Source organism: Balaenoptera ricei, chromosome 8 (assembly GCF_028023285.1).
Source record: "Balaenoptera ricei isolate mBalRic1 chromosome 8, mBalRic1.hap2, whole genome shotgun sequence".
Lineage (NCBI taxonomy): Eukaryota > Metazoa > Chordata > Mammalia > Artiodactyla > Balaenopteridae > Balaenoptera > Balaenoptera ricei.
Genome location: NC_082646.1, coordinates 33,800,020 through 33,816,875, shown reverse-complemented (window position 1 = coordinate 33,816,875; position 16,856 = coordinate 33,800,020).

The window sequence follows — 16,856 nt, the reverse complement described above, 5'->3', positions numbered from 1 at the left end:
AAAATTAGTTATTTCTGAGATATACATTTTAAAGTAATAACTTATACCAGAACATATAAGATTTTTAGAAATTTCATGTAATGTCTGAAACATTTATATTAACATATTTCCATACCTCTTCCCATACAAATACAAATATAAGATTTTTAGAAATTTCATGTAATGTCTGAAACATTTATATTAACATATTTCCATACAAATAACCCAATGAAAGTTTAGTATTAGTTGTTTTGTTTGTTTTTTTATACTGCAGGTTCTTATTAGGCATCAATTTTATACACATCAGTGTATACATGTCAATCCCAATCGCCCAATTCAGCACACCACCATCCCCACCTCACCGCAGTTTTCCCCCCTTGGTGTCCATATGTCCATTCTCTACATCTGTGTCTCTTAGCTGGAGTTTTGAAGTAGCTGCTCCCTTTAAGCAGTACACACTCTCCAAATAGTCCCTCTGGTCCTTGCTGCCTTATTCCCAGCTGGCCTCATTAATCTGTTACTTGCCAGTCTCCTGTGGCATTTGAATTTGTGGCCCCTAGCATAAATCAATGATCAGGTGAATTAGTTCTGAGAGCCCTCTGCTTAGTTTGTCAATTTCTTTAAAAAAAAGTGTTGTCAACTAAAAAAAAAAAAAATACACAACCTAAAAGTTGAAAATTATGTTTTATTCGGTGGACTTACTGAGGACTTAAGCCTGGGAAACACAGTCTCAGGTAGCTCTGAGGAGCTGTTCCAAAGAGGTACAGGCGTAGCCAGGATATATGAGTTTTTGCAAAATCCAGGTAGTTGGAACATCAAAAGATTACTGTTGATTAAAGAAAACCAGACATCTCAAGTTAATGAATTTAGCCCTTCTTTACGTATGGGAAGGTGCAAGAGCCTGGGCTCATTAAAATCATTCCTTTGATATGCACCTTAACTGTTTAGAGCCAGTATCCTGTTCTTTCCCATCTTGAGTTCCCTCAGGGTGTACACTTGGAGGTGTCTGCAGTTGTTGGCTTGATGGCTGCAGCATCCTTTGTTTACTGATAACAGGTGACATTCTTCATACACAGTGTTAAAGAAATTTCTTTTTTCCGTTCTTACCTCTTCTAAAACATGGAATGACTGTTTTATGCTACCACATAAGGTTTCAGGTTTTGGTAACTGACACAAATACATGTGAATAATTTTGTGAGCATAGAGTTCTAAAGAATACTTAAAGAGATAATTCATGCGTGCAGTTCCTGAAAGTTTGATCACTGCTTTTGTGAATCTTCACATATTTTATAGCTACTTTAATTGGGTTTATTTTTTATTTCAGAAAAGTCAAAAGTATTACATTGATGTTGCAAGAAAATTTAAACAATTCATAGAAATACACAAAAAGAAAAGCCCTTCCTGCTTTACCTCCCCAGGGGTAACCACAGTTAGCAGTTGGGTGTTTTTCTTTCCAGACCTTTGTTTTTGTTTGTATGTTTGTTTTTATTTTTGTTTTTGTAGAAATTTATGTATTTATATGAACACAGAAACATGGAACATGTCTTTTTTCCCCACAAAAAAGAAATTATACTACATTTACTGCTTTGCAACTTGCTTTTTTTTGACAATGTATTGTGATCATTTTCCCATATCTACACATATAGATATGGTTCATTCTTTGTGATGGCTATGTAGCATCAGAGTACGAATATAATTTACTTAAACATCTCACTTTTGACATATTTACGTTATCTCTGATTTCTACTAATATAAATTTAATGGCACTGTGAACTTTCTTCAGCCAATATCCTGGCAATATGGAAAAAGTTATTCTGAAGAGTAGATTCTTAGAAGTGGGCTTATTTAGTAAGGAATGTGTGTTTTAAAAATTTTGATCAGTATTGTAAAGTATCCTTTAAAATTTACATTCCCACCATTGCTGACACTGAATATTATCTATCTCTTTGCCTTTTGCCAGTATGGTAGGCAAATGATGGTGTCTCATTTTGTTCCATTTGCATTTCTCTCTTTATTAACTAAGATGGCACATCATTGTCTATTTCATTAGCCATTTGTATTTCCTTTTCTGTGAACTATCTGTTTTTGTCCTTAGTTGCTTAACTCTTGTTTGATCTATGTACATGAAAGTATGTAATCGGGAAATAGATCTGTATGTCTGCATACTAAGAGAGGTTTCAAACCCTGGCTTGCAGTGTATGTATGCTCTTGTTCCTTGCTAGTGTGTTAGCTTCCTCTTGTTGTGGCTTGCAGTTATACCTGAGTCAACCATCAGACAAGCAACATTTGTTTTTTGCCCAGAACAACTAGCTAGGTACAGTGTGTAACTTAAAGAGAAATAAAATAAAATAAACGGGTCTCTTACTGGCCTTTAGAAGATCATAATCAATGGATGTGAAATGTACATGGAGGCAAGTACAACAATAAAAATGAAAATTCCTTGCCTTTGATCAGTGCTTTACAGTTTAGATTCTTTTGAGAAAGAAGACAAGAACATAAATAGTGAAAATATTAGATTAAAAAAGATAAGTACCATAACATTGTAATAGCAGTTTGGGGGATATAGAGGTAGGTTGGGAGCATGGGGCTTGGGATTGTGGAACAGCAGAGTATTCCAAAAAGGACAACGGACAAATGAAAGATGAGATGGAAAGGATTTTTATGGGTGGAAGAAAACCATATGAAGAAACAGGACAAAAGGGTGAGAGTCTATCTTGGAAAGAAAGATCAGTTTCCTTTGGATTTGAGCATGGCATCTGGGATGCTTGGGAAGTGACCGTAGGAGTGAAGAATCCCCTACTAACTTTTTTCTTTGGGTATCATACTCTTGTTAACTCAATATCAAGGTTATGTCATAATTTTTTTTTATCAGCCACATCTCACTGCTGGTTTATGTTGAGTGTGAGAGGAACTTAAATCGTCTGCTGTTTTCACGCAGACCTTGTCTGTGACCACAGAAGGAAGATGCCATAACTGAACCATCCCGTCCCTGACCTTCAGTCTCACTCACATCCGTTAACTCATTGACTCCTTCATTTGTCTAACCTTTACAACATTCCAAAGACAGGTATGGCCCACCTGCTAAGCATTAGGACCATGCTAGGTGCTGGGGAGACAAAGATGAACATGGCAAATTCCCTTCCCTGTGGAAGTTTCAGGCTGGAATAAGTGGAGCCCTTAAACACTTAGCTAGCTAGAACACCATGAGCATCCCAATCTCAGAGATAGCATGTCCAGACCTGAATCAATTTGAGGATCTCCTGATCTTCACTCTTGTAAATGAGGACTAACTTCGCTGGGAGGGGCTGCCAACTGGCCTGGTGGTACCTGAGACTCAAGGGACTAGTGAGATGAGCTGAGTCTGGGAGGTGGTTATTCCCATTCTCATTCAGGACAGCCTTAGTTTTATTTCTATTGTATTTTGCTATATCTGTTCACAGAAGATGAGTATGCTTCAGTGGAAGGAGGAAGTTTTACTGAAGCTTGAAACATTTTTTTCTTGCTAACCAGGTGGTTCACATGACCCTCTAGCATATTAGAAAGATGGTGTGGCTCTAATGATGGCGGCATTATAATCCCATCTAGTTAAACCTATTTCTCCTTTGAAGATACTTTTGTTCAAATTGCTTGGTTTTGTATTATTTGTTTTATTGTTTGTTTTATTAATATAGAAATCCAGCAAGTTCAAAACGTGTTCACCTAAATAAGTTTGTTATCGTTATATTTATAATTTACATATCAAATAACTCAGATGGTGTGAATTCAGATGGTGTGAATAAATAATACTTTGGCTTCAGGATTAAGGAATTAAATGAATAAGTGTTAGAGTGTTGTGTTAGAAGGCCTCATTTCTGCCACTTCTAATTGTGAAGCCCAAGTCACAAACTTATAGCCCCAATTTCCTGCTAGGTAAAACGGAGAGGATTCATTTGACAAAGGAGTCTTTAATGTCCTATCCAGCTGCCAGAACAACAGCAACATGGAACCAAACCCATGAATTCAAGGGATGAAAGCGTGAGCTGACCCCAGAGATGTGCTGCCCACCTTCTTGGTTAAACATACTTACTGTGAGGTCTGACAGCCTGACTTTGAATCTGGGCCTCCCTCCATCACAAGCCTAAGTATGCTTATGCTGGGCTGCACCCCGCAGGCCTGCAAGCACTGTACTTGCCCAGCCTCAAGACCGAAGGAAGAGACCAGAGTCAGCAACAGAGACATCAGTGGTTTAATGGATGAGGGATCTTACATGTCTGAAATAAGGTCCTGGAGTGACACCCCACTGTGTGCAGCCGATGGTGGGCAGGACATGGCAGCAGTCTTCACTTCAGGGGGGAGAAGGAGGTTACTGGTCAAAGGGGGAATTGACATCAGGTGGGCTCACTGGTTACCAGGGAAACCAGCAGAGGAGCCCTCTCCTCATTGCTCCTTTGATAAGCTATCATAGTGGAGATGTTTTGATCTAAAGTTTTGAACTATCACTAGCTGGGACCAGGTGCAAGTATGTAGGCATTTACTGATTAGGATCTGTAATTAAGAGGGAAAGTCAGTTAGGTGGGTAGGGTGTAGGTGAAGCAGGAACTGGTTGACCAGGGGGTGTACAGAAAGCAAGATACAGCCATCTTGGGTGGCCCAATCATATACTTTAGCTTCTCAGAACTTCCATTCCTTCAACTGTAATATGAGAATAATAATACTACCTATGTCACAGTGACGTTAGAAAAAAATGAGATAATTCATAGAAAGTCCTTACTGTTATGCCTGGCACAGTAAGTGTTCAGTGTTAATTCTTTTATATAAAACACTTAGGTCTGGTTTCTCTAAGGTTCGTATGGGTATGGCTTCTATATGGTTTCTGCAGCCAATGAAGCACAGGCCTCTAGGATTATGTGAAAAAAAGATACTAATTTATAAATGTTGTCACTGACAGGTGCCAGGTAATTACACTAATTTTAATAATTTAATCATATTACAGTTTTAATGGTATAAAAAATATAACACTATGTGGCAAGCTATGTTCTAAGAGCATTACATATATTAACTAATTCAGTCCCTAATGTTAAAAAATTCAGCCCCGTAAGTTTGAAGATCTAATTGGCCTTAATGAATAATTCATGAATCAGGCAGCATCCCATCTAGAAAACAGAAAGGCACTCTGAGGGGTTGTACTAAATGGTAGGTTTTTATAGGAAGAAGTGTGGGATGAGGAAGCTATTAGCAAAAGAAAAGAAAGGATATCTTTTTGGGGGGAGGGGAAAGAAGGGCAAGGGTTTTATCATGTAGATTGCCTCTTATTCCTCTGGGGATGGGGGAGAATGGAGAGGGCCCACTGTGGCAGGTTACCTCCTTGATACTGACCAGAACATTCCAGACTGGATGATTAAGATTACATTTCTGGGGAAGGTTGAAACTGCAATTGGGTTAGGTATTAAATCTACGTTTGGCTTCATGGTCTTTAGCAGAAGTGATGCCATTTTGGGCCTGTGGTTTTCTCTTTAATACTAACAGGAGGGTACTATTATTATCACCTGCATTTTACACATGAGGAAGTTCAAGGTACAGGTCTCACAGCTAAGTGGCAATGAGTGTTTGAGCACAGGAAGTTTGGGTCCAGAACTCGTGCTCTTAACTACTCTGCTTTACTGATTATTTTATGAAAATTGTTCATACTCCTGACCACTTACTAGCTTTAGTCAAAGGTTAGAAAATTGTAAGACATCTGGGAAAACTTAGACAAATTAATCATGAAATATGAGAAGGAAAATCATATAGACTAAAACATTAAAATATTCTACAATAATAAAGATAAAAGATGCTAAATAAAGGAAAGATTTTTGAATGAAAACAGTGGAAGTCCGTAAGACTAGTAAATAGAACTACCAGTCAGAGACTTGTGTTTCTGGCAAAATGGCAGTCTAGATATCTCGGTTGACTCTCACAATAAAAATGCTGGATAAAGGATAAAAGGACATTTAGAAAACAATAAATGGATGAGGAAGTTAGGAATTTTAGAGGGTAAAAAGTGAGTGAAAGCAGAAACACAAAAAGGTCAATGAATTGGCTTTAACTGTGGGAACATTTGCCAAACCAAGCTCTGGTTTTCAAGTGATTGATAGGGTTTAGGACATGCTATCCTAAAATATGACATCTTGGTATATTGAATATTTTAAGTTGAAGGAGTCTGAGAAAATGGCAGAAGCAGGAAGGTCTGTCTGACCTTCCCCTGGCCCTTCCCGCATTAAGCAGGTCATGAGACCCTCATGTGAGAGGGACATAACAAGAAAGGTAGACATATTTCCTGTCCTTCCAAAGCTTACAGTCTAACTCTAGGAGTGGGCTCTTTTTTTTTTTTTTTTTATCAATGAGAATTTTTTTTAAGTTTAATAAGATCATGTAATGGCCAGGATGTGGGGGAAAATGGCACTCACATACCACAATAAGGGGGGAAGTGAATTAATCTAGTTCCCCTCCACATGGACCTTTCCCTGGGGCTGCTTGAGTATCTTCATGGCATGGTGGATGGCTTCTCCTAGAAAGGCAGCAACTTAAGAGACCAAAGAGTAAGCTTCAGTGTCATAATAGGGAAGAACCTTTGTATTCTATTACAAAGGGATGTTGCCTATAAGCTTAAATTATACATAATGGCCCATCTCTGGGAACCCTGCTTCCCAGGTGAAGAGCACTAAGCTAAAATATTCTACCTCTTTTTTTTTTTCTTAAACATCTTTATTGAAGTATAATTGCTTTACAATGGTGTGTTAGTTTCTGCTTTATAACAAAGTGAATCAGTTATACATATACATATGTTCCCATATCTCTTCCCTCTTGCATCTCCCTCCCTCCCACCCTCCCTATCCCACCCCTCTAGGTGGTCACAAATCACTGAGCTGATCTCCCTGTGCTATGCAGCTGCTTCCCACTAGCTATCTATTTTACATTTGGTAGTGTATATATGTCCATGACACTAGGAGTGGGCTCTTTTTATTTCCAGATAGCAAACAAGGCAAATGAAGCTCAGAGAGGCTAATAGTCACATAATTATTAAGTGGAAAAACTATATTTGTCTCAATCTTTAGCCCTTTCTCTTTCTACCACACAAGCTACTTATTGAAGGTTTGTGTTAATGAAGGCTTTTGGGTTGCAAGTGACAGAAAAGGAACTCAAACTACCTTAAACCAAAAAGGAATTTTTTTGTTTTATGAAACCAAGCCTGAGACAGGGAAGAGAATGTGCTGGCTTCAGGGATGACCTGGCCCCAGGGAATCCCACAGTTTGGGGAGTCTCTCCTTTGCACTCTTGTTCTCATTCTTGTTCGATCTCTATGTCTCTCTGCATTTTGAATTTATTTTTTTCCCCATGCTGGATAGATTTTTCTCCATGTACTGGGGAATATGCTACTGGTAATCTGTACCATGTCCTAATGACTCACAACAAACGAAAAAGGGCAACTTCCCTGCTACCTATAGTTAGAACAATTCTGGGGAAAACTGATTTATTCTACATGGGTAATGAGCACACCACTGGATCCATCATTGAGGCCAGTAGGGTGAGGTATTTTGATTGGCTCTTATGTTGCTTACCTACTTCTGTAGCCAAGGATGACAAAGCCTATTATCAAAAGAAGGGGAAGTGGCACAAATGTGGCTGCCAAAGGGACCATGAATGGTGCCAACATTTAGTAAGTGCCTGATAAATGTTAAGTGAAGAACAAATTCTCACAAGTGCCTAGTACAGTACCTTTGCATCAATATTTACTAATGACATTGCACTAGAGTTTTCAAATGCTATATTTATCAGGTTTGTTCTACTATGATGGCTTCTAAAAAATTAATTAGAAAGCCTGTCCTGTTTTATTCTTGTCTAAATAACATTTGATATATATGTTCCTTGAATTAAAAAAAAATCACCTAAAAGTCCTTGTACTTTTTGTGGAATAGGTTTTGAAATAGAATGCTAATATTTATTTAGAATTGTTTCCTGGGAATTGGGTGTATTTAAATGTGCACAATTAATAACATATGGTAGACACTCAAAATATGTTAGTTTCCTCTCTCTTCAACTGGAAAACAGAGGAGATCGTAATGTTGGAGATGCTTGAGAAAGAGCACAATATACTGAAAGCAGAATTTTCAGAAGATTAATGTGATAGCAGCGTTGAAAAAGAAAAGTATTAGAGAAGTCCTATAGGACGATGCCTCTCAAACAATTTGTAATGGAGTATCAGCTTCTTTTTTCTTTTTTAAATCTGTTGCAGATCATTTGTAAGATATAATTACAAATTACTAGAAAAATAAAATTTAAACAACTGGTATACAAAATACAAGCAATGTTCTATTTTTAGATTCAACAGACATAAAATTACTCTCTCAAATGGTTGTCAGTGTTTCTAAACAACAAATCCTAATTTTTACCTTGCGTTGGACTGGGAACAAACTGTTCATGGAAGGGTACTGGTCCCCACTGACTAGGAGGTTGTGCAATAATTATTATGTCAATGCCGTCCAGTCAAAGACCACAGGAACACATCTGTTCCTGAGAAAGGTGGTTATTACTCGTTGTAGCAAGATGAGTTACACACCCTGCAACATCTTAGTAAGAACAGTCATCTCCCCCATCCTCGGGGGATACGATCCAAGACTCCCAGTGGATGCCTGAAACTGTGGATAGCACTAAACCCTATACATACTACATTTAAAAAAAAAATACATACCTATGATAAAGTTTAATTTATAAATTAGGCCCAGTAAGAGATTAACAACAGTAACTAATAATAAAATAGAATACTTATAACAATATACTATAATAAAAGTTATGTGAATGTGGTCTCTGTCTCAATATATCTTATTGTACAAATTTAAGATGCCTTTTCCATCTTAACTAAGCACTTATCATGCACTGTGGTTATAACTTCTTCAGTTTGAGGTGCAGCAGCAAAACTGGCATGAATTTCTTTTTCCTTTTTCAGAATTTCATGGATAGAAGACTTGTTCTTACTGTAGATCTTAGCAACCTCAGCATACTATTTCTTATATCGAAAACTTTCACCTTTTCACTTAAAGGAAGCACTTTGCCTCTACTCTTGGGCAGATCTGAATTGCCAGCATCACTACTCTTGAACTTGGGGACCACTGTTAAGTAAGGGTAACTTGAATACAAACACTGTGATACCGTGACCAGTCGATCTGATAACTAAGTTGGGTACTAAGTGACTAAGGGGCAGGATAGCTGGACAAAGGAAGGATTCACGTCGTGGGTGGGATGGAGCAGACGGTGTGAGATTTCATCATGCTACTCAGAACCACACACAATTTAAAACTTATGAATTGTTTATTTTTGAAATTTTCCATTTAATATTTTTAGACTGAGGTTGACCACAGGTAACTGAAACCGCTGAAGTGAAACTGCAGATAAGTGGGGGCTTATGTAATTAGAAAGGACTTATTTTAGGATTTGGGCTTGTGTTAGGTAATATTGAGAGATGGGGCTTTGTCTGGGATTGGATGCTGTCAGGAAGTGGGGGCAATTCTGTGATTGAGTATCTTATAAATCTTATTGGAAAGGGACAGGAATAAAAAGAGCCTAAACTTTAATTGGCAAAGAGGCAGTGGCCGCTTATATTAGCTAGGATGGAAAATATTTTGGTTATTTTTGTGGTTTGGACATGTTCCTGTTTTTGTCTGGGTTCAGATATGATTACGGACTGGGTTTGTTTTTGTCTTGATCACAAAGTGGCCTGATCTGATGATGTTCTGTGAAACTGAATATGTTCTACACCAAGGCCTAAGCCGTGAGTACCAGATCAGCTCCCAGATGTCAGTGACTACTTTTCTCTTTCTCACCTCTATAAGGTGACAAGGGCCCGTCTAAGGGTAAGAACATTGCATTTGAAAGGTAAAGGAACAGGATGTGGTGAACTGCTATTACGATACAGTGTCAATCCTCAAACTAACGTGCATCAGAATCCCCTGGCAGACTAGTTAAGACACCGAATGTTGGGCCTCACCCCCCAGAATTTCTGATTCAGTAGGTCTGGGGTGGGACTTGAGAATTTGCATGTCTAACCAGTTCCCAGGTGTTGCTGATGCAGCCAGACCACACTCTGAAAACCACTGACATAGATGGAAGTATCAAAGGTGAGGATGATTACAGGGAAAGAAAAGACCTATTGTAGTTAGCTGCAATTCCCAAGATAAAAATCTACCACTTTCTCCTGGTAATACTCTGATGCGATTTTGACACTGGACTACACTGCATTTTCCTGTTTTAAATTACAAATCTTTGAGGGGGAAGTTCATAGAGGAAAATTCTCTCCAAAATAATTTGTGCAAATTGTTGACTACTAAAGTTCGTACTTAACGTGAAAGTAAAATTTATGTGTTTATTATCCATTTTCCAGGAAGTTCCCAATTACAAATAGGCAGATCCATTTTAGAAAAATGGGTTAGAAAACCAGCCCTTCAACTGGATTATCTGCAAATTGGCTTATTTGCAAATAGACGTTGTACCTACTAAATGCAAAGTAACCCTTACCATCCCTCTGTTAATTATTCTACTCCATCAATTTTGAGACAGAATTCCTTAAAAGGTATGTAACTGCCCATGCCTTTGAAATATTTAAATGTCTTTACTAAAAATTTGACTTTGTTTACTTAATTTTGTTCATTCTTTTCTGGGATAAGAAAAAGTGGTAAACAGAAAAGAGGAAGTGGTAAATCGGGGTGGGAATGGGTGATCCCTTCTTGTTCCAAAAAATTGGTTTTAATTTAATTTCCTCTACATTTGCCTGATATGGGGTAAAAGAAAAAAGTGTGGCATGGACCTCTTGTGGTTCAGCTGGGTTGCCTCTGTCATATAATGTACATTGAGATTCAGTTAGTTCTTGAACTAAAAAAATTTAAGTATCATGCAAAGAATCTGTGTAAGAACTTAATAAAATGATTTTTTTAGCTCTTATAACAAGTTATAAACCATTTTATTAACTCTCTTTAAAAGGCTACCAAGAATCTGGTGATTCATGAAAAACAGCTCAAACAAGTGTAAATTATTGCTTATAGAATTAGGAAACTTGGCCTTCTTTTTAAAATAATTTCATCACATCTCTAGAGAGAATAGTCTTTGGCAGAGAGCTAGATTCTGCAAATCTAAGCTTTTTCAGTTTAGCATCCAACTAAGAATTCAAGTAGAATAAGATGATTAATCTTGGGGTTGAGATGGGTCTATGCCTGATTAGCTACTGGACCAGGAGCAGGTCTTGCTCTGATGAGTAATTTAACTTCAGTTTCTTCATTTGTGAAATGAGGAGCTTAAACTAGTTAACCCCTAGGGATTCTCTGAACTCTTTAATGTTCAAGTTGTTATACTAGGCCTAGGGCTGTGGGTTTTAATTACATTATACTCCTCTCTTTCACAGCTCCTCTTAATTATTTTTTCAGTATCAGAAGGATGTTGATGATAAGGGCATGCATGGAGATGGCAAAGGGACTGGGAACAGATTAGGAAGAGTTGAAGGACCTGAGGTTGTTGAGCTTGGAGAAGAGGAGGTTCACGGTGGGGGAGATATGAGATCTCCCTGAAAAATATGTGGAACTTGTCATGTGAAGAAGGAAAACATATATTCCAAGTTCAAAGGGTGGAAATTACAAGGAGACAAATTTGGGTTCAGTGTCAGGAAAAACTTTTCAACTATTCATTCAAACATTACTAAATATTTGTTGAGCATCTACTATGTGCCAGGCACTGATCTAGGTTCTGGGGATTTGCCAGTGAAAAAAACACAAAAACTCTTGTCCCAGTGAGGTGTACATTCTGTTAGGGTAGTCTTATGTGGCAGTCATTGGAGGTTTTCAAACAAAGATGGGCTGATCAGAGAGAATACAGTGGCTGGGATTCCTTCTTTGGACTGGATAACTTCCATAGTCTCTAAAGTCTCTGTGTGTGTGAACATTAATCAGTCAACACACATTTATTAAACAACTTCTAAGTGTCAGTTGTAGCCCTGGGCACTGGAAATGCAAAAATGCATAGACAGATCTTGCCTTCAAGGAGCTCTCAATCTTGTTGGGGAGAAAGACATAAACAATGTGAAAGTTTGGTATGAGAAATAGGCAATGGAACAAGAGTACGCTAATGGGGAAGACAAACTCAGCTTGAAGGTGTTCTGAAAGAGGTGACACCTGAGGTAAGTGTTAAATGTTGAGGACTTCACCAGACCTCAAAACAAGGTCATAGAGGCCATAAACATATGGTGCATGTAGAAAACTGCAGATAGTTATAGGATCCTAGTTTTTATTTTAATTCCCCATGGATAAAAATGGGATGGAGACCATAGTCACTTAGGATTATATAAGTATCTATGCCCTTTGAGGGTGAATCCCAAGATTTGGTAAGGTAAACTGATCATATATATTGATTTATTCATGCATTCTTTCAAAATTCATTGAGTACGTATTATGCATTAGATAATCCATTACACTGATTGGGTTACAGAAAAAAATTAGACCAAGTCTTTGTCCTCAAGGAAGGTCCAGTCTACAGGAAGGAAACAGGCATAGAAATGAGGTAGAATAAAGTGTCAGAAGTACTGTGGTAGACATTTGTATAGGGCATTGAGACCCTAAAAACTAAATGAGAAATGATGAGAGATGAGAGAGAGAGACTAGGAAAAGCTTCATTGAGGAGCTGACCTTGGAGTTGAGTCTTGAAATTGAGAGGATTCCACCAGGAGTATGGACAGCAAAAGGGAGGCAAGTCCATGGGAGCTTGGTAAAACAGCAGGGTGCACTAAGAGTCTGTCTTGTTAGTGCTTGTCTTGAGTGTGGAATGCAAGGGTACCACATCATGAAAAGTTTTCCTTATCACGCTAGGGAATTCTAAAAGTATCCTGAGCAGACCTAGGGAATTCTAAAATATCCTTATACTTGTGGAGCCCAGGCCAAAAACACAAGTACAGTTTCCTGGCTGGTCCCCTTCTCATCTTACCCTCTCTCCTGTAATTCTCCTCACACACGTGTGTGAACAACCTAGCTTGCATGTCCAGGCTCTGTCCCATCTCCCTGAAAATATCTGCCTTTGGCCACCTCTAAGGCCTAAGAGTGAGCCCTAGCAGTGGGATCAGGCTGTTTGGGTTGGGAATTCCAGGACTGTTGTCTGGAAGGGAGAAGGACACAGGTTCTCAGTGAGACGACCCTTTGGATAGATGGGGACTCCTGGCCCTGAGTGGGGAGGGGAGTGGTTGGAGGAGGGCCAGAATGGAGTCCTTTAAACTTAAGAGGGGCAGTAAACTTTTTCTGTAAAGGCTAGATCATAATATGTTAGGCTTTGTAGGCCATATATGACCATTGTTGGGTTTCTTCTTCTCTTTTTTGTTTTTGGTTAAAACACTTAAAAATGTGAAATCCATTCTTATCTTGAGGGCTATACAAAAAGAGGGTATAGGCTGGATTTGGCCAGGGGCCGCAGTTTGTATGACATGGGACAGCAAAATAGTGAGGTACCACTGAAGGATGCTAAAAAGGGGAGTGACAGTCACTTTGTGTTTTGGAAATATCGGTCTGGCTTTGTGGAAAGTATATTGGAGTTTGATGGGTTAGGAGGCTGTTGTAATAATCCAGGCAGAAGATGATGAAGTCCTGAGTGAAATCAGAAGTAATAGGACCTAAGAAGATGGAGAATAAAGAACATTTAAAAAGAGTTGTTGACTTTGGGTTTCTGATTAAGGCAACTGGTTGGTCGTTCTAATTACTGAGATAGGGACATCTAAGGGCAGCGTGGCACAAGCTAATGAGTTCGAGTTTTAGCATCTGGAACTTGAATTCTAGGTAGGGTACCAAGGGGATGTCACATATATGAACTGTTATTCTATAGTCAGGACAGGGCTGGAGATACAGACTTGAGAGTCACCAGGGGATAGATGGTGAACATTTGGAAAGTAAAATTGAGGAAGAGAAACTTCTCTATCCTACAAGTATCTCTTTCTTTAGATAAACCACATCAAGACAAGGTGGAAGAGAAGATACAGAAGGCTTGCCCTGGACACCTGGCAGGACTGAGGATGGATGCTGAGGCTGGTGAGCAGTGTCGTGCCAGAGGCTGAGGCGTGGTTGGTGTGGCAAAAATGAGTCTGGAAGGGTGACCAAGGAATGGTCAACAGAGATCTCTCCTCCTGGGGTTAGTCCCTCAGCTACTGCATTTACACCCCAAGTAGGAATCTACTATATTGTAACAGGTCTGAATCTAAGACCTTCTGATGTGCAAGAAATATCACATTTCTTTGTGATCCCTGAATCAACCTAGTTTTGACTCCAAGGCACCACTCCACTGGGCTGGTAGGAAGGTGTACACAACTTATTCTAGCAGCCTTGCATTGCCGCCTCAACTGTGCTCCCTCGTTTCACCAAGGTTCTGGAGGCCTTTCTTACTCATGAGTCATCTCTCCCACCCGAGTTACTGCTGGTCTGCCCGTTGTCTCTGTCCGCACAATCCTGTCAGGTCAGGCAGCTTTTGGCAGTTTCCCTGACACATTTAGCATACTAGAATATTTGTCAAAGCTCTGAAACCCAGTGCCTAGGCCTCTGCTTCCCTAGGTAAACCACATACCTCCTTCTGGAGTCTTGCTGCTTCCTGGGGTAATGACTTGGAGCAGAGCCTGGCTTCCTACTGCTTCTAGACCTATGGGCCTCTTCTCCCCACCATTGCCAAGTAATCTCTAGTATGGGTGGAAGTTCCTCCCTCTTGCTCCTTCACCATACACTTTAAGTTCATTAAATCTGTAACTTGAAAAACATGTTCTTCTTTGCTCCAGGGAAGGGAGGGCTTTCTTCACCAAAGAGGAGGAAAAATCTTGGCATTTCACTTTCTAGTGCATCAAAGAAAAAGAAGAAAAACAAAACCAGATAAGATTATGCATTGGAACAGTGTGAGCATTTGTATCCTGGCACATATTGGTAGAGAGGAGATTGGCAAGTCCAAGGAAGAACCCAGGCCTCTAAAGGGCTGGATGAATGAGGCGGGACAGGAGATGGGGATGAGGAGTAGCTGAAGGTGACATCTTTGGACTTGGGCTTCCCTGATTTTTAGGATGGAGCATTGCAGGGAGCCTGCACTCAGGGGTCATAGATCAAACCTTGAATATCCCCAGTTACCTAGTAGACAGGGTTGCAGGTGGTGGTGGGGTGGGGAGGGGGGAGCACTGGGCACTGTTGGTTGTGTAGGAAAAATACCCAGTCTTCCTCCTGTGTTTCTCCTTGACTTTTACATTGCCACACTAACAACACTTCTGACACCAGATGTGTGGAGATTTTCCCCAACAACGAGCATCACCAGGTGGATGTCCTATAATTTAACTCAATTCTGACACTGTCTACCTGGAGATAGCCTCAGATCCCAGGAGATCCCTCCTCCCCCAACCCACACACACACTTCAGATGCCAATCATGAGTAATAGGTCCTAGGTTACCCACAACTTCCTTCCAACTTGGCTGCAAATCGGAGGTTCCTAAGAACCCCCTTCTTAGAGTCAGTTATTTGCTAGAATGGCTCACAGAGCTCAAGGAAATATGTATGTTTGTTTACCAGTTTATTAAAGGATGTGATAAAGGATAATAAAGGATACAGATGAACAGCCTGAAAAAGAGATACATGGGGCAAGAAGTCTGGAGGGTCCTGAGCTTCTGTCCCCATGGAGTTGGGGTACACTAACATGGATGCGTTCACCAACTGGAAAGCTCTCCAAACCCCTTACTTTGGGGGTTTTTATGGAGACTTCATCACGTAGGCATGATTGATGATTAACTCATTCCTTCTCCCTCCTCAAGAGAATGGGGTGTGGTTGGGAAAGGGGCTGAAAATTACAAGCTTCTAATCATGGTTTGGTTTTTCTGGTGACCAGCCCTCATCCAGGAGCCCACCCAGAATTGCCTTATGAGGACAAAAGTTTTTATCACTCAGGAAATTACAAAGGGTTCAGGAATCCTGTGTAAGGAACTGGGGTCAAAGACCAAATATGAGAAAAAAATATGTTCTTGGTGCTGTTATCACTTTGGAAATCACAAGGGTTTTAGGAGCTCTGTGGCATGAAGTGGGGGCAGAGACCAATATATATTTTGTCTATTATTTCACAGTGGTATAGCCTCATACATACTTTCCTACCTCTAGTCAAGATGGCTTTGGAATTCTGTTGGGTTGTATCTGGGTGCCGGGATCATTGCTCTAATCTGTGGATTGCTGGGAATGGCTGGTGCTGGAATCAGCTAACTTTCGTTTAGAAGATAAGCATTTACTTGCTTTATTCAATTCTCTCTTTAAACCACCCAGGGTGGTAAATTTTACAACTTCCATTCTGCTGATGGGAAACCTGAAGCTCAGAGAGGCCAGGTGAATTTACCACAGTAACACAGCTAATGTGTGGCCTAAACTCTTGTCAGTTGTAGGTTCAACCTATGGATGATTTATTGCCCAACAGCAACATTTTGAGAACGAAAGGGGCTGCTCTTAATAATTATGCCAGGACACTAGGTGTACAATGGAGTTCTCTTCAGCAGATTGGGATGTGTGGGAAACTGGTTATTTTTCTATTTTTATTAACTTTTTTAAAGAACGAATTGTAATTTTGGTAAGCACTTCTACTTTTTTTTTTTTAATTTTATTTATTTATTTATTTATTTATTTATGGCTGTGTTGGATCTTTGTTTCTGTGCGAGGGCTTTCTCTAGTTGCGGCAAGCAGGGGCCACTCTTCATCGCGGTGCGCGGGCCTCTCACTATCGCGGCCTCTCGTTGCGGGAGCACAGGCTCCAGACGCGCAGGCTCAGTAGTTGTGGCTCACGGGCCCAGCCGCTCTGCGGCATGTGGGATCTTCCCAGACCAGGGCTCGAACCCGTGTCC